General features: G+C 46.6%; 1 protein-coding gene across 2 annotated transcripts in view; it reads right to left on the minus strand.

The window, feature by feature from the left end:
• adcyap1r1b (adenylate cyclase activating polypeptide 1b (pituitary) receptor type I) overlaps positions 1-9,220 on the minus strand; it is a 55,308-nt gene extending 46,088 nt beyond the window's left edge. For both annotated transcript variants that reach the window (XM_029707866.1, XM_029707867.1), the window contains exon 1: positions 8,720-9,220. The gene's annotated coding sequence lies outside the window, so the exon portion shown is untranslated. The remainder of the gene's footprint in view (positions 1-8,719) is intronic.
• Between the last annotated feature and the right edge of the window lie 13,085 nt (positions 9,221-22,305).

A 22,305-nucleotide genomic window follows, 5' to 3' on the forward strand; every position in this document is an offset into this window, starting at 1 on the left:
GTAAGCATTCATTCAAACAGCACTTTACTGCGTTTGCCAGCAGCTCTTAGCAATGCTTGAAGCAAAGCGCTGTTTATGACTTCAAGCCTATGAACTCCCGAGATTAGGCTGGCAATACTAAAGTTCCTATAAGAACATCCAATAGTCAAAACACAAATGGTATAGAGAGAAATAGTCAACGCATCATAATTCCTATAATAACTACAACTTAAAACTTCTTAACTGGGAATATTGAAGACTCATGTTAAAAGGAACCACCAGCTTTCATATGTTCTCATGTTCTGAGCAAGGAACTTAAACGTTAGCTTTTTACATGGCACACCTTTACTTTCTTCTCCAACACTGTGTTTTTGCATTATTTAAACCAAACTGAACATGTTTCATAATTTATTTGAGAATAAATTGATTTTATTTATGTATTATATTAAGTTAAAATAAAAGTGTTCATTGTTCATTCAGTACTGTTGTAATTGTCATTACTACAAATATATATTTAAAAATCGGCAGATTAATCGGTATCGGCCTTTTTGTCCTACAATAATCGGTATCGGCGTTGAAAAATCATAATTGGTCGACCTCTAATAAAATACTGTCAAAATTTAGAAAAATAGCATGATATGATTTTTATATCGCCCAGCCCTAGTTGCTATCTATGAACAGTATACGTAAGTAACAGTCCTGATATGTCCGTCCTCCAGTGAGAGAGGTGAGTGCAGCATTCTGGCATCTGTATCTGTATGGTGCTGTTGATGTATTATACAGTGCACACCTCTCTCAGTGTATACTAGCAGATTTGTCGCTACTGACCTCTCCTTCCTCCCAGTGGTTCACACTCTACTCCCAGGACACTGACTGCTACTAATACTGATAGTGGTCCTCTACTATATACAGCATCCTGTATCAGTACAGTGAGGTGGATCACACAGACCTAGAGCACTGACTAAGCAGGTGTTTCAGTGTTCCAGGTCAGGTAACTCAGAGGTCAGAGGTCACAGTGCAACAGAGTGTTTACGGGGCTGTTGCCGTGCATGCCCTGAGATCATGTTATCGTCTCGCCATGGCGCTCGCTGGCTACACAGTTACACGTCGCGTTAGAGCACTTTCACGGCTGAGGTCATCAATGTCGACAGTCACAACTCAGCCCTGCTCCTTTAGTTGTGTCATACGTACTCCACCATTGATAACTCCTGCCTTACATCCCTCTTCCCCTCCTCCTCACTCCCTCCCTCCATCCCCCTATCTCTGCCCTTACACCTTTTAAGTTTATCCCCCTCTCTCTTCAGACACCTCCTCCTCCCTCCATCCCTCCATACCCCTCTCTCTTCACAGACACCTCCTCCTAACCTACCTCCAACCCCCCTCTCTTCCAGTCCCCTACCTCCCTCTGTCCTTCTTCTTTCCCTCTCTCTTCCCCGACGCTCCCGCTGTCCTTCCTTTCTTCCTCTCTCGTCCCTACCTCCCTCTGTCCTTGCCTTTCCCTCTCTCGTCATTCCCTACCTCCCTCTGTCCTTCCTTTCCTCGTCTCTTTTGCCCCTACCTCCCTCTGTCGTCCCCCCTTGTCCCTGCTCTCTTCCTCCCCTACCTCCCGCTGTCCTTCCTTTCCCTCTCTCTTCCCCAACTCCCCTCTGTCCTTCCTTTCCCTCCTCTTCCCCTAACCTCCCTCTGTCCCTTCCGTTACCTCTCTTTCCCTCTCTCTTCCCCTACCTCCCTCTGTCCCTTCCTTTCCCTCTCTCTTCCCCTACCTCCCTCTGTCCTTCCTTTCCTCTCTCTACCCTACCTCCCTCTGTCCTTCCTTTCCCTCTCTCTTCCCCTACCTCCCTCTGTCCTCCCTTTCCCTCTCTCTTCCCCTACCTCCCTCATCCCCCCTATTCCCTCTCTCTTCCCCTACCTCCCTCTGTCCTCCTTTCCCTCTCTCTTCCCCTACCTCCCTCTGTCCTTCCTTTCCCTCTCTCTTCCCCAACCTCCCTCTGTCCTTCCTTTCCCTCTCTCTTCCCCTACCTCCCTCTGTCCTTCCTTTCCCTCTCTCTTCCCCTACCTCCCTCTGTCCTTCCTTTCCCTCTCTCTTCCCCTACCTCCCTCTGTCCTTCCTTTTCCCTCTCTCTTCCCCTACCTCCCTCTGTCCTTCCTTTCCCTCTCTCTTCCCCTACCTCCCTCTGTCCTTCCTTTCCCTCTCTCTTCCCCTACCTCCCTCTGTCCTTCCTTTCCCTCTCTCTTCCCCTACCTCCCTCTGTCCTTCCTTTCCCTCTCTCTTCCCCTACCTCCCTCTGTCCTTCCTTTCCCTCTCTCTTCCCCTACCTCCCTCTGTCCCTTCCTTTCCCTCTCTCTTCCCCTACCTCCCTCTGTCCTTCCTTTCCCTCTCTCTTCCCCTACCTCCCTCTGTCCTTCCTTTCCCTCTCTCTTCCCCTACCTCCCTCTGTCCTTCCTTTCCCTCTCTCTTCCCCTACCTCCCTCTGTCCTTCCTTTCCCTCTCTCTTCCCCTACCTCCCTCTGTCCTTCCTTTCCCCTCTCTTCCCCTACCTCCCTCTGTCCTTCCTTTCCCTCTCTCTTCCCCTACCTCCCTCTTCCTCCTTTCCCTCTCTCTTCCCCTACCTCCCTCTGTCCTTCCTTTCCCTCTCTCTTCCCCGACCTCCCCTCTGTCCTTCCTTTCCCTCTCTCTTCCCCTACCTCCCTCTGTCCTTCCTTTCCCTCTCTCTTCCCCTACCCTTCCTCTACCTCCCTCTGTCCTTCCTTTCCCTCTCTCTTCCCCTACCTCCCTCTGTCCTTCCTTTCCCTCTCTCTTTACCCTACCTCCCTCTGTCCTTCCTTTCCCTCTCTCTTCCCCTACCTCCCTCTGTCCTTCCTTTCCCTCTCTCTTCCCCTACCTCCCTCTGTCCTTCCTTTCCCTCTCTCTTCCCCTACCTCCCTCTGTCCTTCCTTTCCCTCTCTCTTCCCCCTACCTCCCCTCTGTCCCCCCCTTTTCCCTCTCTCTTCCCCTACCCTCCCTCTATCCCTCCCTTTCCCTCTCTCTTCCCCTACCTCCCTCTGTCCTTCCTTTCCCTCTCTCTTCCCCTACCTCCCTCTGTCCTTCCTTTCCCTCTCTCTTCCCCTACCTCCCTCTGTCCTTCCTTTCCCTCTCTCTTCCCCTACCTCCCTCTGTCCTTCCTTTCCCTCTCTCTTCCCCTACCTCCCTCTGTCCTTTCCTTTCCTCTCTCTCCTCTCTCTTCCCCTACCTCCCTCTGTCCTTCCTTTCCCTCTCTCTCCCCCTACCTCCCTCTGTCCTTCCTTTCCCTCTCTCTTCCCCTACCTCCCTCTGTCCTTCCTTTCCCTCTCTCTTCCCCTACCTCCCCTCTGTCCTTCCTTTCCCTCTCTCTTCCCCTACCTCCCTCTGTCCTTCCTTTCCCTCTCTCTTCCCCTACCTCCCCTCCGTCCCCCCTTTCCCTCTCTCTTCCCCTACCTCCCCCTCTGTCCTTCCTTTCCCTCTCTCTTCCCCTACCTCCCTCTGTCCTTCCTTTCCCTCTCTCTTCCCCAACCTCCCTCTGTCCTTCCTTTCCCTCTCTCTTCCCCTACCTCCCTCTGTCCTTCCTTTCCCTCTCTCTTCCCCTACCTCCCTCTGTCCTTCCTTTCCCTCTCTCTTCCCCTACCTCCCTCCATCCCCCCTTTCCCTCTCTCTTCCCCTACCTCCCTCTGTCCTTCCTTTCCCTCTCTCTTCCCCTACCATCCCTCTTGTCCATTCCTTTCCCTCTCTCTTCCCCCTAACCTCCCTCTGTCCTTCCTTTCCCTCTCTCTTCCCTACCTCACCCTCTGTCCGTCCTTTCCCTCTCTCTTTTCCCTACCTCCCTCTGTCCTTCCTTTCCCTCTTCTCTTCCCCTACATCCCTCTGTCCTTCCTTCCCTCTCTCTTCCCCTACCTCCTCTGTCTTCTTTCCTTCTCGTCCTCCCCTACCTCCTCTGTCCTTTCCTTTCCCTCTCTCTGCCCCTATCCTCCCTCTGTCCTTCCTTTCCTCTCTCTTCCCCTACCTCCCTCTTCCTTCCTTTCCCTCTCTCTTGCCCCTACCTCCTCTGTCCTCCTTTCCTCTCTACTTCCCTACCTCCCTCTGTCCTTCCTTTCCCTCTCTCTTCCCCTAACTCCCTCTGTCCCTCCTTTCCCTCTCTCTTCCCCTCCCTCCCTCTGTCCTTCCTTTCCCTCTCTCTTCCCCTACCTCCCTCTGTCCTTCCTTTCCCTCTCTCTTCCCCTACCTCCCTCTGTCCTTCCTTTCCCTCTCTCTTCCCCTACCTCCCTCTGTCCCCCCTTTCCCTCTCTCTTCCCCTACCTCCCTCTGTCCTTCCTTTCCCTCTCTCTTCCCCTACCTCCCTCTGTCCTTCCTTTCCCTCTCTCTTCCCCTACCTCCCTCTGTCCTTCCTTTCCCTCTCTCTTCCCCTACCTCCCTCTGTCCTTCCCTTTCCCTCTCTTCCCCTACCTCCCTCTGTCCTTCCTTTCCCTCTCTCTTTCCCCTCCCTACCTCCCTCCATCCCCCCTTTCCCTCTCTCTTCCCCTACCTCCCTCTGTCCTTCCTTTCCCTCTCTCTTCCCCTCCCTCCCTCTGTCCTTCCTTTCCCTCTCTCTTCCCCTACCTCCCTCTGTCCTTCCTTTCCCTCTCTCTTCCCCTACCTCCCTCTGTCCTTCCTTTCCCTCTCTCTCCCTCCTTCCCTACCTCCTCTCTGTCCTTCCTTTCCCTCTCTCTTCCCCTACCTCCCTCTGGTCTTTCTTTCCCTCTCTCTTCCCCTACCTCCCTCTGTCCTTCCTTTCCCTCTCTTTCCCCTACCTCCCTCTGTCCTTCCTTTCCCTCTCTCTTCCCCTACCTCCCTCTGTCCTTCCTTTCCCTCTCTCTTCCCCTACCTCCCTCTGTCCTTCCTTTCCCTCTCTCTTCCCCTACCTCCCTCTGTCCTTCCTTTCCCTCTCGCTTCCCCTACCTCCCTCTGTCCTTCCTTTCCCTCTCTCTTCCCCTACCTCCCTCTGTCCTTCCTTTCCCTCTCTCTTCCTGTATCTCCCTCCATCCCCCTTTCCCTCCCTCTTCCTGTATCTCCCTCCCATCCCCCCTTTCCCTCCCTCTTCCTCTGCAGCTTCTACCCCAGTACATACCTCTCACTTCCTCTATACCTCTTCCTCTCTCCATCTTCCCCTCTCCCTCTTCCCTGCTCTCACTGACTGTCACACTACATTAACCAATGAGTTTCAGATGAGTGAGTAGTGTCTCCGACCCTGGCGTGGTCTGGCTGCTCTCTGTCTGTCTCTACAGTATGTGGTGAAATGAAAACACCACTGAGAGGTAGGAGAGTTCTGGGCCTGTATCCATGAAGCCTCTCAGAGTAGGAATGCTGATCTAGGATCAGGTCCGCCTTGTCCATGTAATTGTATTGATTGTGATCTAAAAGACAAAACTGATCCTAGATCCGCACTCCTACTCTGTGATGATTTATGAATCCCGTCCCAGTACTGACTAACTGCTATATGGTAAACTGCGAGGGGAGGGATGTGTGTTGTGCACTGCGTAGTACAGCACCATACTGTAGGACTAAGTGCAAATTAAAACATCACTTCCTTGTATTGTGGTTACGGCACCACATCAACATGAAGAACAAGGAGTCCCTTTATTTAACTAAGTAGCATAAAGATGCTCAGTCTGTTTGACTTTGTCTTTAGTGTAGTGCTGCTGAGCTGTAACTGGGTCCCATGCCTAATGTCCTTTCCTCCTCCTCTGGGCTCTGGGTTCTGCTACACTGGCCTGGCAGCACTGTTAAATGGGCTGTTTAAATCTTTAACTATTATTACTCATTCGCTCCTCCTTTTGAGTGAGACTGCAGCCATATTGTCTGTATACACAGATTGGCAAATACTGCCAATACCGTGTTTGACCATTATCAAGGAGCAAAGAAAACCACCCATCCCCCAGAACGCACACGCACACGCACGCACACACACACACACACACACACACACACACACACACACACACACAATTTACATGAATACAGTTTAAACACGCACACGCACACGCACACGCACACGCACACACACACACACACACACACACACACACACACACACACACAATTTACATGAATACAGTTTAAACACACACACACACACACACACACACACACACAATTTACATGAATACAGTTTAAACACACACACACACACACACACACACACACACACACACACACAATTTACATGAATACAGTTTAAACACACACACACACACACACACACACACACACAATTTACATGAACACAGTTTAAACACACACACACACATTTCAGGCAGATCACTCAAGAGTGACTTCGAAATTGGACGTCTATCCATGTTCAACGGACATCGGGAAATGTCTTTATAAACGGCCACTAGGGGCAACAGTGAGCGCTATTACCATCAAGTAGGATTGGGTTTTGCTAGGGCCTAACCATTCAAAATTATGTTTTGGAGAAACAGAACAATACTGAGCAGGAGTTAACCAAGGGTGTAAAAAACACTTCGAAATTTGACGTTTGGAGAAACATGGGTAAACGGCCTAATTCTGCAGTGAGAATGTGAGAGCTAGTTGCACATTCAGTACGCCTACGCATGCACATAATATTCAGTGGTTTGCTGCATATACTTTGTTGTGCAAATCAGCTGGTAGTTATTAAGGTTAATCAATTTGATGGCACAGAGGCTTTGTAGAACCAACCATCAGACCAGTGTCCACAGAGGACAGACTCCAGCCACACACACACACACACACACACACACACACACACACACACACACACACACACACACACACACACACACACACAGTATATTTACCAGGAGCAGGAGAAAAAGGGAAAGCTATATAGTATAAAGCTGCTAGCGTATATTCCCAGTCCTCTACAGTATAACCTTTGCTAACAGCAGGGAGGAGAGGAGAGAAGAGAAAGCTGGGAGAAGAGGAAAGAAGGGAGGAAAGAAGAGAAGGGAGGGAGGAGAGAAAATAGGAGAGAAGGGAAGGGAGGAGAGAAAACAGGAGAGAAGGGAAGGGAGGGAGGAGAGAAAATAGGAGAGAAGGGAAGGGAGGGAGGAGAGAAAATAGGAGAGAAGGGAAGGGAGGGAGGAGAGAAAACAGGAGAGAAGGGAAGGGATGGAGGAGAGAAAATAGGAGAGAAGGGAAGGGAGGGAGGAGAGAAAATAGGAGAGAAGGGAAGGGAGGAGAGAAAATAGGAGAGAAGGGAAGGGAGGAGAGAAAGCAGTGATTTCATTGATAGAATGACAGATTGCAAGGTCACACAGCTGTTTCCTACAGGGTGTGGGCTTTCTGTATATACAGGAACAAGACCATATAGTGTATGTGCATCCTGTATAAAAAAGGCTTGGATTATACCGTGTTTGAATCCATATTTTCTATTCATGTATTGTGTGGAAACTAGGGAAAGGATGTAAACATTGATCTCAGGAATTTGAGTTTTACACAGAAATAGCCATCTATAGAGCTTGCTATCCATATTATAGACATGCTGGGTTTTGGAAAATGATGGAAAATTATAGACATGCTGGGTTTTAGAAAATGATGGAAAATGATTAGCATAGCAACAATCAAATAGCAAATCATATTAGCATGATAATCAATCATACAATTATGCTGGACTGCTGTGAGCCCTAGTGCACTGTGGACATTTTGGTATAGCCTAGGCAAAATGTCTTATACAAAGTATAAAATATACATCCTGGAAGGTTATATTTTTTAGATAAAAATGAAGCTAATTATTGGGAGGGGCAGTATTAACAATTGATATGAAGACAATAATGCTGTGGGCGTGGTGTGTTATAGCAGCCTACGTAGCTATAGACCAGACATATATAATTAATATATTATTACACGTATAAAACAGCAATTGTGTTTTGTTAAAATGTTATGTTATTGTTGTCTTATAACAATAGCATTATATAAAAAAATTGGCTGCGTTTGAGAATAGCTGTAAAAATCGGTAACAGAAAGGATGTTTGAAGAAGCTTTTCATAGTGTGGCCTTGCAATTACGACGGCAAACATAAATCAATACCCCTCTATTAAAACGTGCTTTATAAATGGCAATTAATTGAGTCCATTGACAAAGAGATATGTTGTCAGATGACAGTGGCCCTGTAAATAAATACATAACTGCATTCTGAGCCTAAACTATAATTCAATTGATGGGGGAAAAAAATACCCAATTTACCCACACCATTGGAGTGTTCTTGATGCACAAGACAAGGGCAGTGTGTGCACAAGACAAGGGCTTAAATGTATTGTCTTCTATACATTATCTTTACTCTTTCACTCTAAGGGCAACAATCAACCTACCAGCGACTGTAAAGTATCCCTCTAAGCTCAACTCTCCCTCAACACATGCCGCAAGATGCCCGGTCCCCGCGAGGCGATGGTTAGGCGCGCTCGGATCATACTGATACACACACCGGCCGCGGTGCAGATTGCATACCGTTATTCGCTCTTGTTCACATGCGAAGCAAGGCACGGAAATCAATAAGGCTGCATGTTAAATAACATCAGAAATATCAATCTCATCTACACTGTTCTCTGAAATGTGCAGATAAACACCGTAGTAACCGCAAAAGAGAAAGACAGCCATTTGTCGTAGCCTATGCAAAACACTTTAGAGGAGAGTGGTGGTCCATTACATGATGATGAATAGGCAGACTAGTATTGCTTCAGAAGGAGCGGTTGGGTTGATAATAAATCTTACCATCTCAGCGGTGATATCCATAAAACAACAGCACGACTTGAGTGAAATCTCCTTGTTTTTTAGTGTTGGAGGGGAGAGGAGGAGAACCGCAACACCGCGCGCTTTCGTGGTGCAAAGCAACTCCCTCAGGGCGCAGACGGACGGCCAGGGAACTTGTGAGTACAGTTAAGCAGGTTCTCCTCACTCGACACCATTTATGAGGGTATTCACGTTGCAAGAGAGAGGGACAAAGTTAGAGAATTGAAGATCATTGGAAAATAGTGTGTTCAACGCAGATCTGACTCCGTCTGTGACTCGAATCTCGGTTCGGGGAATTATGACTGTTGTTATTTAATCATGCCATTCCACTGCCCTGCGGTTAACTGCGTGTGGTCACGTCGCTCGATCATGAAGTATGCGCTGCGCATTTCAACAAGCATGCCTCTCTCTCGTTCTCTCAACAGAGACAATGCTGTACGTGCACTAACACCCCCACAGAACAGCTGTTTCAAGCCGAGCGTAGTTAGTGAAACCTAACTATCCACACACACTAACTACACAGTGAAACGACATGTTGTCACTTTGTTATGAGTGGTTCAACATGCACTGTATAAATGCTGCATTTTTTGTCTCTGTATATAGTCTAATGTTTCAAATCCATATTTGTCAATTGATTGGAGGTAAAAGAACAACACAATACTGTCATCTCCATTGACTGTCTAGCCAAAATAGATAGGCACAGATGGAAACCTGCCATTAGGCCCAAGAATGACAAACACTTGGAGAAGAACACCATTAGATTGAATTTAGTTTGAACATGTTGAGTATCAAATCTACTAGCGTTCTCACTCAGACTGGGGTGTCAACCATCTACAAGGATATCAACTCCTTGGACAACGGCAAGGGCATGACACTTCATTTGGCTGCTTTCAATGCTTTCTACGTATTGACAAATTTGATCACAGCAAAAATACCTTTTATTTGTCTTTCAATGCTTTGTCTTTATATATTGATACAAAATTAGACCCAGCCGGTGACCCATTGCATAAGACTCATCCCCAGAGCCGTTGAAGATTAGCCACACACTGCTCACTTGCTCGTAAAATCCCATACACTCAATATTTGGACATCATTTTTGTAAATCTCCATCGATGGCCTTTCGCTGGAATAATAATTTAAGTTTCAATTGTGATGATGCATGTACGGGGGAGGACAAGCAGGCAGGCCTTTAGAGAAGTGTATCTATAAATATGCTCTCTCCCTCTGACTGACTGACTGACTGACATCAACATTCTGTTTTTCTACCGGAGAAGAGAGGAACAAGGAAAACAAACCCAGAGCTCTCTTACTTTCTTTCTCAGGGTGGCAGAGAAATCTGATCCCTACATCGGCCTGCCTCCTGGTCTGCCTGCTTCCTGGTCTGCCTGACTGCCTCCCTCCCTCCCTCCTGGTCTGCCTGTCTGCTGGTCTGCCTCCCTCCCTACTGGTCTGACTGCCCGCTGGTCTGTCTGACTGCCTCCCTCCCTACTGGTCTGCCTGTCTGCTGGTCTGCCTCCCTCCCTACTGGTCTGCCTGTCTGCTGGTCTGCCTCCCTCCCTCCTGGTCTGCCTGCCTCCTGGTCTGCCTGACTACCTCCCTCCCTCCCTCCTGGTCTGCCTGTCTGCTGGTCTGCCTCCCTCCCTACTGGTCTGCCTGTCTGCTGGTCTGCCTCCCTCCCTCCTGGTCTGCCTGCCTCCTGGTCTGCCTGACTGCCTCCCTCCCTCCTGGTCTGCCTGCCTGCTGGTCTGCCTCCCTCCCTACTGGTCTGACTGCCCGCTGGTCTGCCTGACTGCCTCCCTCCCTCCTGGTCTGCCTGCCTCCTGGTCTGCCTGACTGCCTCCCTCCCTCCTGGTCTGCCTGCCTCCTGGTCTGCCTGACTGCCTCCCTCCCTCCTGGTCTGCCTGCCTGCTGGTCTGCCTCCCTCCATACTGGTCTGACTGCCCGCTGGTCTGCCTGACTGCCTGCTGGTCTACCTGACTGCCTCCCTGCCTCCCTCCCTCCCTTCTGGTCTGCTTGGGGAAAAACAGATATCAGATATGAAAGATAAGAGTTATGAGAGCAGGTGGTTGAGGAGGGTCCCAGTATGAGCAACATAATAGCAGTAATAACATTAATAAAGGCACTCAAGGATACCAGTTTGGGTTGTCTTTCCCATAAGCTCACTACTTGTAACTTCGTCTCAGTCATCCATCACGATAGAGTTATTCTGTATCTCACAGCCATTTTGAGCTTGATTGATTTCTCTGTAACTACAAATGGGAAGTGGGAGCAATGTGGAGTAGTCAATAACACGCTTATAACACACAGAACTACTCACTCACACACACCCACATACCAACACTTTCTCTCAATTCATATCTCTCTTTTTCTCTCTCTCTCTCTCTTTCCTTATCTCGTTCCCTCTCTCCGTCCTGCTGTCTTCAGGCCTGGCCTCCCACACAGTAGAAGCGGTGACTCAGGCACCTCCAGCATGCTTTAATGTGATTCCTCTCTGACATGAAGAGAGAAAGGGAGGGGGGAGAGAGAGATGGAGCGAGAGGAAGAGAGAGAGAGAGAGAGAGAGAAAGAGAGAGAGAGAGAGAAAGAGAGAGAGAGAGATAGGAAGAGAGAGAGAGAGGAAGAGAGAGAGACAGACACAGACAGACAGACAGACAGACAGACAGACAGACAGACAGACAGACAGACAGTTTTCTATGCGTTCGCTTTGGCAATGTACGTGGTAACACTTTCCATGCCAATAACGCCTTTTGAATTTGAGAGAGTGAGAGCGATCAGGCAGAAGCAAGCAGCTCAGCTCAGAGATCCACTGCTCTCTGTGGAGCCAGTACGAGCTAGGGGCTAGGGTGTAAAAGCTAGGGGCTAGGGTGTAAGAGCTAGGGGCTAGGGTGTAAAAGCTAGGGGCTAGGGTGTAAAAGCTAGGGGCTAGGGTGTAAGAGCTAGGGGCTAGGGTGTAAAAGCTAGGGGCTAGGGTGTAAGAGCTAGGGGCTAGGGTGTAAAAGCTAGGGGCTAGGGTGTAAAAGCTAGGGGCTGTGGTTTTTCTCGGGGCTGGGATGTGAGGGCTGGAGGCTGACTGGAGATTTCCACTGGCATCATCTGGCTCAGCATCCACATAAAAACACCAATACAGAGCTCCATGTGACCTACGACCCCTCTCCTTGCCTCACTGACTGATGCACTCATGCACTCACTCATCCAGATTAAAGGTCAAATGAATGTGATCATGACCACCATTTTTCTTTTGGTGTATAGACCTGTATAGCCTCTCATATACCCAGGAACATATAGCTACACAATTCTGCCTTGATAAAATTAAATGCATCTCCTCCTGATTGTGGATGTGAGGCAGCAGCAACCAGGAGACTTCCTGAGTGAATTGAAATGTGTTCAGGCGTTTTTAGAGGTCCACTGCTGCGGTGACATCATCACTAATTTATCCTCTTTTTGGAGGGAAATGATATGCCACTGCTGTATGGTGTTACCATGGCAACTGGCCTGTTTCAATGTTTCGGGGTGAGGAGGGGGTGTGGAGGGGTGCCAAGAGTAGGGGTAATTCAGGATGCAGGGTCGGGAACGGGGGCTAGGGGGCAGTGGAGTCAGGATGTGTTTGTGAATGGGGAATGGGGAGATGGGGGGATGGAGGATGGAGGGATAGAGGAGGGGCTGTGAAAGAGGAGGAGATATGAAAGTCAGGAAAAAAAAAGAGAAAACTCTCCACACATGAATGGTTTCATAGTCAATCACAGTATCACGCCTTAGCACCCCAGGGCAGGCAATACTGCCAAGCAACTACATCCATAACTACATCAGTATGTACTAGAAAGATAAATAAGGCTGTTCTTTCAGAGAAATGTTGTAAATATATCATGTTACTCCAAACACATTCATTCACGTACAGTATACACAGCTCATATTGAATGAAGTATACAAATGCACTCACACATACGGACATACATCTGTGGATGCACAGATGCACGGACGCACCCACAAAGCATGCACAAATGCTAGTGCTCCATGCACTTGCACGCACACACTAGAAACATCTGTCGCTTGTATCAACACTGGCTCTGAGCTCTGAACTCTACCAAGGCACACATGTAGATTTAGAGACAGAGACGTATTTGCCTTGTATCCGGTAGGAGCATCAGGGAGGCATCTAACCTAACAGCCATTTCATCTTATAGCCACAAGACTAAAACAGAACACACACAGTTACAGCTCAGGTCATCTCTTCTCTTCTTCGCTCTCTGCTCTCACCATTCATAAGTGGACTGCTGCTCCTATATTGTGTGCTAATTGTTCCTAACAGAGCCAATGTTCATTTGTGAAGGTTACCATAGCGGATATACTTGGAGTCGAGGGGGTGAGGGGGGGGGGCTCTCTCACTCTCTATTCCTCTCAATCTCTATCTCACTCTCTCTCTCTCTACCACTGAGTCCTTGTGCTGCCGTGGCAATAACACAAATTGAAATCACCATGGCAACAGTTCTACCTGAACGCAAGGCTGTGGAAAAGAGCAAACGAAGGAGAAATGGAGAGAGATAGGGAGAGAGATGGGAAGAGGGACAGGGAGATGGAGTGAGAGGTGGAGAGAGAGAGGAGAGAGATATAAAGAGAAAGAAGAGAGCGAGAGAAACAAAGAAGAGAGAGAGAGAGAAAGAGAGAAGAGAGAGAGAGAGCAAGAGAGAGCGAGAAAGAGAGAAGAGAGAAGAGAGAGAGAGAAGAGAGCGAGAGAGCGATATATATATAGAGAGAGAGCGCTCATAACACATCATGATTTATGAAGGTTTGGAAAATAACATTTGCAACATGTCCGTTTTTCACACAAGCTTAGTTCCAAATGGCACCCTGTTCCCTATATAGTGCACTGCATTTGACCAGGGCCCATAGTAGAGCACTAGGGAATAGGGTGCCATTTGGGACATATTTGGAGAGAAAGAGAAGGGCTGCTGAGACACAACATATGCTTTTCTTTGAGTGAATCTTTATTTTTTTCTCTTTTGTCTCTTTTCTTTGCTCTACGCACCCTTTGCTTTACCAGTAAAACCATCCCTCTCTGTCACTCTGATGTTCAAATCATTCTCCAGTTTCCATGGCAAAAATCTTTTTTTGTCCTAGTCAGTCTTATATTATTTACATGAAACGGCATTGCCTCTACAGTTGCAGAATTCTGGAATAGATGTTATCATGTTGTTGGATGATTAACAGATGTTTGTTGAATTCTGAGTTGTACACATTTTTGCACAGATTTGTGCTCTTTTGGTTGATGAAAATGTCACTTGTTATCTTAGTAGACTTTAATCAAGTATCAACATTCTTCATGTTGTTGAAGTACACTCTTAGAAAATGTGCTATCTAGAACCTCAAAGTGTATGGCTGTCCCCATACGAGAACCCTTTGAAGAATCCATTTTGGTTCCAGAGTGAACCGTTTTGGGTTCGATGTAGAACCCAAAAGGGTTTTACCTGGAACCAAAAAGGGTTCTAGAAAAGGGTTTCCGTATGGGTTCCTGTGGGACAACCCTAGAGAGAACCTTTTTGGAGGGTTGGAGAGAAGATTAAGAAAATAGGAGATGAGGAGTTGAGGAGGAGAGGGAGAGAGGAGGAGGTGAGGAGGAGAGGGAGAGGGGGAGAGAGGAGAAAAGCTGTATTTGGTTTGACAAAGCATTTTCTACTGGATCATTTTGTTTTCCTCCTGACACCTAGAGGAGCCCTACCTCTCCCTCTCTCCCCCTCTCCCTTTGTCACCTCTCCAGCAGTGCTAGCAGTGTGAAAAGTGCTCCAATACGCTACAGTGTGCTTCAGCAACCCAACAAAAGACCTGGAAGCCATTATAGGAACTGAGACATTGTGTGAGTGTTGATCGGCATGTCTCCTCCCTTCTATCAATAGAGCACTGAGGATGAAGCAGAAAAAGTTCAGGGTTGTCTCTTTCTCTCTCTCTGCTTTCTCTTTCTCCTCAACCCTCCCTCCCTCCTCTTCCTACATCCCCTCCCTCCCTCCCTCCCTCCCTCCCTCCCTCCCTCCCTCTGCTTCTTGTTTTGTTGGCTCAGTGAATCACTCTTCCTCTCTCTTTCTCTTCCTCCTCTCTGCCTCTGTCTGTCTCTCTCTCTCTTTCTCTCGTGCTCTGCTCTCCTCCAGCTCAATAGAGATCTCCACATGGGTCCTCGGTACGCCCATCCGCCTCAATTACCCATCTCCATGGAGACTCAGCTGCCGCGCTACATGGCAGGACTCGTTGGAGACGCAATGCTTCTTCTGAGCACCCCCATACACACTCACACACAGACACACAGACACACAGACAGAGATTTAAAGGAAAACTTCAACCAAAACTATCTTTTGGTATGTTTGTTGATATAGTCCCAAAATGTTTTGCATGTCAGCAATCAAGTTTTCAAGACATACAACTTAACAAATATAGAAATACAGCCTGTACAATGCATTTTGCTGCGTTTTCCATAATAGATGCAAAATGCATCACACTGGCTGCATTTCTGTATTTTGAAAGTTATGTATCTTGAAAACTTGATTACTGACATGCAAAACATTTTGGGACTATATCAACAATGGACTAATGAAACAAATAACCAAAAATTGTTTTGGGGTTGAATTTTCCTTAAGCATTGTTATAGAAAAGTTATTTCTTGCTGCCCACTCCCCATCTTTTATTTTCTTCCTTCTACTTGGCCACATCTTTCCTATTTCCTTGTCCTCTATTATAATATTCCCCCTCCCCCTCTTCCACCTGCTCCAGAGAGAGGGGGGAGACAGAGAGAGGGGGAGACAGAGAGAGTGGAGAGAAGAAAGATTGAGAGAGTTATATAGAGATTGAGAGGCAGAGAGTGAAAGAGAGAGAGAGAGAGAGTGAAAGAGGGTGAAAGAGAGTGAAAGAGAGCAATAATCAGGGACAGACAAAGACAGAGAAAGAGAAAGTACTATGGTGTTAAACATTAAATCCGAACATTGAGCGTAACAAGTGGTTGTAATGAATAATACATTCTGCAGTTCTTCTTACTGCTGATGTTGAATGGGTCTGGCAGGCGAGGTGAAAAACGACGAGTAGAGCACGACACAGAACATTTCTTCACAGTGTCACAGCAACTGGCTTTCTGGAGGGATTCACAAGCAGTGCTGCTCTCTGGGTCTTTGCTCGTCACATAAAGCACTTTACTGTTCTACAAGCGGTCTGAGTTTGGGTCGTCAAAATAAATCAAGTATCACCTTCAGCTATGAATGGTTTGAAACTTCATCCCTTTGTTTTTGACACTGTGATGGAAGAGGATGTTTTTCTCAGAAGAACGTAGCCTACTTTTTTTACACTTGATGCAAATTGTCAATATTGCATTTGGAATGTGGAATGATTCAACTGCCAATCAATCAGGATGTATGCATAAAAACATCCAATATAGAAATATGCATTTAAACTCCCACGAAGTAGACCAATGGAAATAAAGGACTAAATAAAACTCCTGGCAGATTATTCCAGTCAATCAAGCCTACCAGTAAAAACAATAACTGTGATGTTAATAGAACTGTGAGTGGGAGGAAATAGAGAGGGATGAAGGGATGAAGGAAGGAGATAGGAAGGGAGGGTGGGAATTATATGTGATAGAGGGAGAGAAAATCCTGACTGACTGAATCCTTCCAGAAAGCAATTCTTTTATTTTTATGAGTGATTTAAAGTCACAGTTTCATTTGAAAATGGTCTGTTTATAGGGAAATAGAGTAAGAAGAAGAAGTAATCACAGTGGAAATAGAGAGGTAGTTAAAGTAATAATGGTGAAAGTAGAGAATATTACTAGTAGTTCATGGCAAGTTAAGATACATTAATAATAGAATGGTGGTATAATTTGTTAGTATCAGTGATTTAGTAGTAGTAATAGTAGTAGAAGAAGTAGTAGTAGAAGTAATAGAAGTAGTAGTAGTAGTAATAGTAGTAGTAGTAATAATAATAGTAGTAGTAGTAGTAGTAGTAGAAGTAGAAGTAGTAGTAGTAGTAGTGTAGTAGTAGTAGTAGAAGTAATAGTAGTAGTAGTAGTAGTAGTAGCAGAAGTAGAAGTAGAAGTAGTAGTAGTAATAGTAGTAGTAGTAGTAGTAGTAGTGTAGTAGTAGTAGAAGTAGTAGAAGTAATAGAAGTAGTAGTAGTAGAAGTAGAAGTAGTAGTAGTAGTGTAGTAGTAGTGTAGTAGTGTAGTAGTAGTAGTAGTAGAAGTAGTAGAAGTACTTCAATCTATAGGTAGAGGACTCCTGATATAAAATAATGTTTGTCTTTATCTGTTGTGGTCTAGTACTGTCTTTTTTCTTGTCTTCCCAGTAGCCTACTTGGTGTGTGAACTGCTGACTGCTCATTATTTGCATATAGCTGTTGACACATCAACCAGGACTTGTTTTGGTAATCAGTTGCTGTATTGGAGGGGGAGTGGATTCACCTCTCTTAGACAATCAACAATTAGTACAGGGAGGTGTGCTCTCCACTTCTACTAGGAAATTAGCAATTATTGTTAGTTCTTCAGTCTCCACTGGTTTCTCAGTGGCAGCTGTAAGCGGTGATCGTATCAGGGGCTGTTTTGTCGCAAAACTAAGACCGTCGCCGAAGCAAAGATGGTTCTGTCGTTGTTCTGGGGAGTTGTTCGAGGAAGGAAAGAGAGGAAGGCTCCTCATCACTCTCTCACTTGAGTATCTTATCTAGTTATTTACAGATTAGCTTTGTCAGCTACGTGCGTGTTTTCTATAGCTGTTCGCACCTCTCCCTGTAGGCTTTACAAACGCTCCCCAGCCCTTGGCCGCAACCCTTCTAATTTAGTGTATCCTGCATGCACAACCCATATGAAATTCTGTGTCTCTGGCAGTGTTTGAAACTTCTGATCTGCAGTCAAGAACACTGAGTTTATCTCAGCCTATGCTGCCCTTCAGTCCGTTGACTTTTTGGCCACAGAGGGTAGTGCGTACGGCCCAGTACATCACTGGGGCTAAGCTGCCTGCCATCCAGGACCTCTACACCAGGCGGTGTCAGAGGAAGGCCCTAAAAATTGTCAAAGACCCCAGCCACCCCAGTCATAGACTGTTCACTCTACTACCGCAAGGCAAGCAGTACCGGAGTGCCAAGTCTAGGACAAAAAGGCTTCTCAACAGTTTTTACCCCCAAGCCATAAGACTCCTGAACAGGTAATCAAATGGCTACCCAGACTATTTGCATTGTGTGCCCCCCCAACCTGTCTTTTTACGCTGCTGCTACTCTCTGTTTATCATATATGCATAGTCACTTTAACTATACATTCATGTACATTCTACCTCAATTGGGCCGACCAAACAGTGCTCCCGCACATTGGCAAACTGGGCTATCTGCATTGTGTCCCACCCACCACCTGCCAACCCCTCTTTTACGCTACTGCTACTCTCTGTTCATCATATATGCATCACTTTAACCACTTTAACCATATGTACATACTACCTCAATCAGCCTGACTAACCGGTGTCTGTATGTAGCCTTGCTTCTTTTATAGCCTCGCTAGCCTGTCTTTTTACTGTAGTTTTATTTCTTTACCTACCCATTGTTCACCTAATACCTTTTTTGCACTACTGGTTAGAGTCTGTAAGTAAGCATTTCACTGTTGTATTCGGCGCACATGACAAATAAACTTTGATTTGATGGAGACATGGATCACCCCAAAGAACACTGCTACTTCAGCCGCTCTTTCTTCATTTGACTATATTTTCTCTGATCTGGTTGTCGCGGTGGTGGCAAAGGGCTACTCATTTCAAGTGGAGATTTTTTATTTTCTCCCTCTCTCACCTGTCCATCTCCTCATTTGAATTCTATGCTGTCACTGTCACTTGTCCACTCAAGCTTGAAATTATTGTCATCTATCGCCCACCAGGTGCTCTTGGAGAGTTCCTCAATGAACTTGACACCTTGACAAGCTCATTTCCTGATTATGGCTCTATGGCTCACCATTCTTCGTACTTGGCGACTTCAACCTCCCGAAGTCTGCCTTCGATTAATTTCTTTCCAACTCTCTCTTTCCCCTCCTTGCCTCTTTTGACCTTACCCTTTCGCAATCCCCTCCAACTCACAAAGCAGGCAATACGCTTGACCTCATCTTTACTAGAGGCTGCTCGCCTGCTAATCTCACTGCAACCCCCCTCCAGGTCTCGGATCACTACTTTGTTTCCTTTTCTGTCTCTTTTTCCTCCAACCCTAAACACTCAGCCCCTACCCAGATTGTCATGCGCCGTCGCAATCTTCGCTCTCTCTCTCCCACTACTCTCTCCTCTTCTATCCTATCATCTCTCCCTTCTGCTAAATCCTCCTGTCTCCTGATTCTGTCTCTTTGACCCTACTTTCCTCCCTTTCCACATCCTATGACTCGCACTGTCCCCTTTCCTTCCGGCCAGCTCGGCCCTCCCCTCTTGCTCTGTGGCTGAGTGACTCATTGTGCGCTTGCAGAACAGGGCTGCGGGCAGCTGAAAATTAAACTTCCGGAGGACCTATCATCCTTTCACTCCCTCTTCTCTACCTTCTCTTTCTCTGCATCTGCTGCTAAAGCCACTTTCTACCACTCTAAATTTCAAGTTTCTGCCTCTAACCCTAGGAAACTCTTTTCCACCTTCCCCTCACTCCTTAATCATCCACCCCTTCCTCCTACCTCCTCCCTCTCTGCAGTTGACTTTAACCTGTCTGGGCTAGGGGGCAGTATTTTCACGGCCGGATGAAAAACGTACCCAATTTAAACAGGTTACTACTCTGGCCCGGAAACGAGAATATGCATATTATTAGTAGATGTGGATAGAAAACACTCTGAAGTTTCTAAAATGGTTTGAATGGTGTCTGTGAGTATAACAGAACTCATATGGCAGGCAAAAACCTGAGAAAAATCCAAGCAGGAAGTGAAAAGTCTGAGAATTGTAGTTCTTTTGATTCTCTATCGAAGCTCCAGTGTCTGTGGGGTGACGTTGCACTTCCTAAGGCTTCCATAGGCTGTCTAAAGCCTCCAGAAAGTGGTTTGAGCATTTTCCTGTCACTGGGCAGAGTATAGGAGCTCAGTTACTGAGTGGTCTGCCTGGCAACAAAGGGATTGGATATGCTCGGTCCCGCGTGCACGCCCCTCCTTATTTTTCTTCTTGAATGAATATGCTATTGTCCGGTTGGAATATTATCACAATTTTACGTAAAGAATACCATAAAGATTGATTTTAAACAGCGTTTGACATGCTTCTAAGTACGGTAATGGAACATTTTCACTTTTCGTCTCTCATTCCATGCTCGTGCGTTAAGCCTTTGGATAAGTGATCTGTACGCACAAACAAAACAGAGGTATTTGGACATAAATATGGATTATTTGGAACAAAAACCAAATTTCTTGTGGAAGTAGCAGTCCTGGGAGTGCATTCTGACGAAGATCAGCGAAGGTAATACAATATTTCTAATACTAATTCTGAGTTTAGGTTGCCCGAATTTGGCGGGTGTCTGAATAGCTCGCCGTGATGGCTGAGCTATGTACTCAGAATATTGAAAAATGTGCTTTCTCCGTAAAGCTATTTTAAAATCTGACACAGCGGTTGCATAAAGGAGTAGTCTATCTATAATTCTTAAAATAATTGTTATGTATTTTGTCAACGTTTATCATGAGTATTTTTGTAAATTGATGTGCACATTCACTGGACGTTTTGGTGGGAATACATTTTCTGAATATCACACGCCAATGTAAAATGCTGTTTTTGGATATAAATATGAACTTTATCGAACAAAACATACATGTATTGTGTAACATAATGTCCTAGGAGTGTCATCTGATGAAGATCGTCAAAGGTTAGTGCTTCATTTCGCTGTGTTTTGGGTTTTATTGACATGTCCTTGCTTGGAAAATGGCTGTGTGATTATTTTTGTGTATGTACTCTCCTAACATAATCTAATGTTTTGCTTTCGCTGTAAAGCCTTTTTGAAATCGGACAATGTGGTTAGACTATTCCGTCCACTGGTCTCATTTACACAGAACTACCCTACGCCTAGCTTTTTCTCCTCTCTCTCTCCAGATGAGATCCTGCTACTAGTGAGGTCTGGCCACCCGACAACCTGCCCGCTCGACCCCATCCCCTTCTCCAGACCATCTCTGGAGACCTTCTCCCATTCCTCACTTCCCTCATCAACTCATCCCTGACCGCTGACTGCGTCCCAGCTGACTTTAAAATGGCCCTAGTTGCTCCCCTCCTCAAGAAACCAACTCTCGACTTATGTGACATCAAAAACTTGAGTGTGCTGTCTCTGACTTTCTCGTTATCTCTCTCAGAATAATCTTCTTGACCCTAACCAGTCAGACTTCAAGACGGGTCACTCAACCGAGACTGCTCTTCTCTGTGTCACGGAGGATCTTCGCATTCCCAAAGCGGACTCTCTCTCCTTTGTTCTCATCCCCTTAGATCTATCCGCTGCCTTCGACACAGTGAACCATCAGATCCTCCTATCCATCCTCTCAGGGCTGGATGTCTCAGGCTACGCACACTCTTGGATTGCATCTTACCTGGCAGACCGCTCCTACCAGGTGACTTGGAGGGATCTGTGTTTGCACCATGTACTCTCACTACTGGTGTCCCCAAAGGTTCGGTGCTAGGCCCTCTCAAGGTCAACCTTGACAAGACTGAACTGCTCTTCCTCCGGGGGAAGGCCTGCCCGCTCAAAGATGTCTCCATCACGGTTGACAACACCAGTGTCGCCCTTCAACATTGCAAAGAACCCTGTCGTTCTCTGCTAACATCGAAGCAGTGACTTGCTCCTGCAGGTTCATGCTCTAGAACATCTGTAGTGTACTACCCTACCTCAGACAGGAAGTGGTGCAGGTCCTATTCCAAGCAGTTGTCCTCTCCCATCTGGACTACTGCAACTTGCTGTTGGCTGGGCTCCCCGCTTGTGCTATCAAACCCCTAAACTTATCCAGAATGCAGCAACCCGCCTTGTTTTCAACCTTCCCGGTTTCTCTCATGTCACGTCACTCCTCCGCACACACCACTGGCTTCCAGTCAAAGCTTGCTACAAGACCATGGTTCTTGTCTACGGAACAGCAAGAGGAACTGTCCCTCCCTAACTTCAGGCTATGAACAAACCCTACACCCCAACCCGAGCACTCTGTTCTGCCACCTAAGGTCTCTTGGCCCTCCCCCTGAAGCTAGGACAGCAGAGTCCCTACCCATCATCCGAAAACATCTGAAACCCTACCTCTTCAAACATTATCTTCAATAATCCTTTTTGACCTGAACCCCCCCCCCCCCCAAATAAATAAAACATTATATAAACCACCTCCCTCCATCACCTCCCTTCATCACTCCCTCCACCTCCCACCATCTCTCACCATCTTTCCCACCATCACCTCCCTCCATCACCTCTCTCCATCACTCTCTTCATCACCTCCCACCATCTTTCCCTCCATCACTACCTCCATCATTGCCATTACTGTCAGGGTGAAATCAGATAAAAGCCCCATGCTGAACCAACCTGAGTTAAATGGCTTGATTAAACTCTACATTTAACACAAACCATCACAATAAAAATGCCAGATAATAAACAACAGAGTGCAGC

This window comes from Salmo trutta, chromosome 22 (genome assembly GCF_901001165.1).
Source record: "Salmo trutta chromosome 22, fSalTru1.1, whole genome shotgun sequence".
Taxonomy (NCBI): domain Eukaryota; kingdom Metazoa; phylum Chordata; class Actinopteri; order Salmoniformes; family Salmonidae; genus Salmo; species Salmo trutta.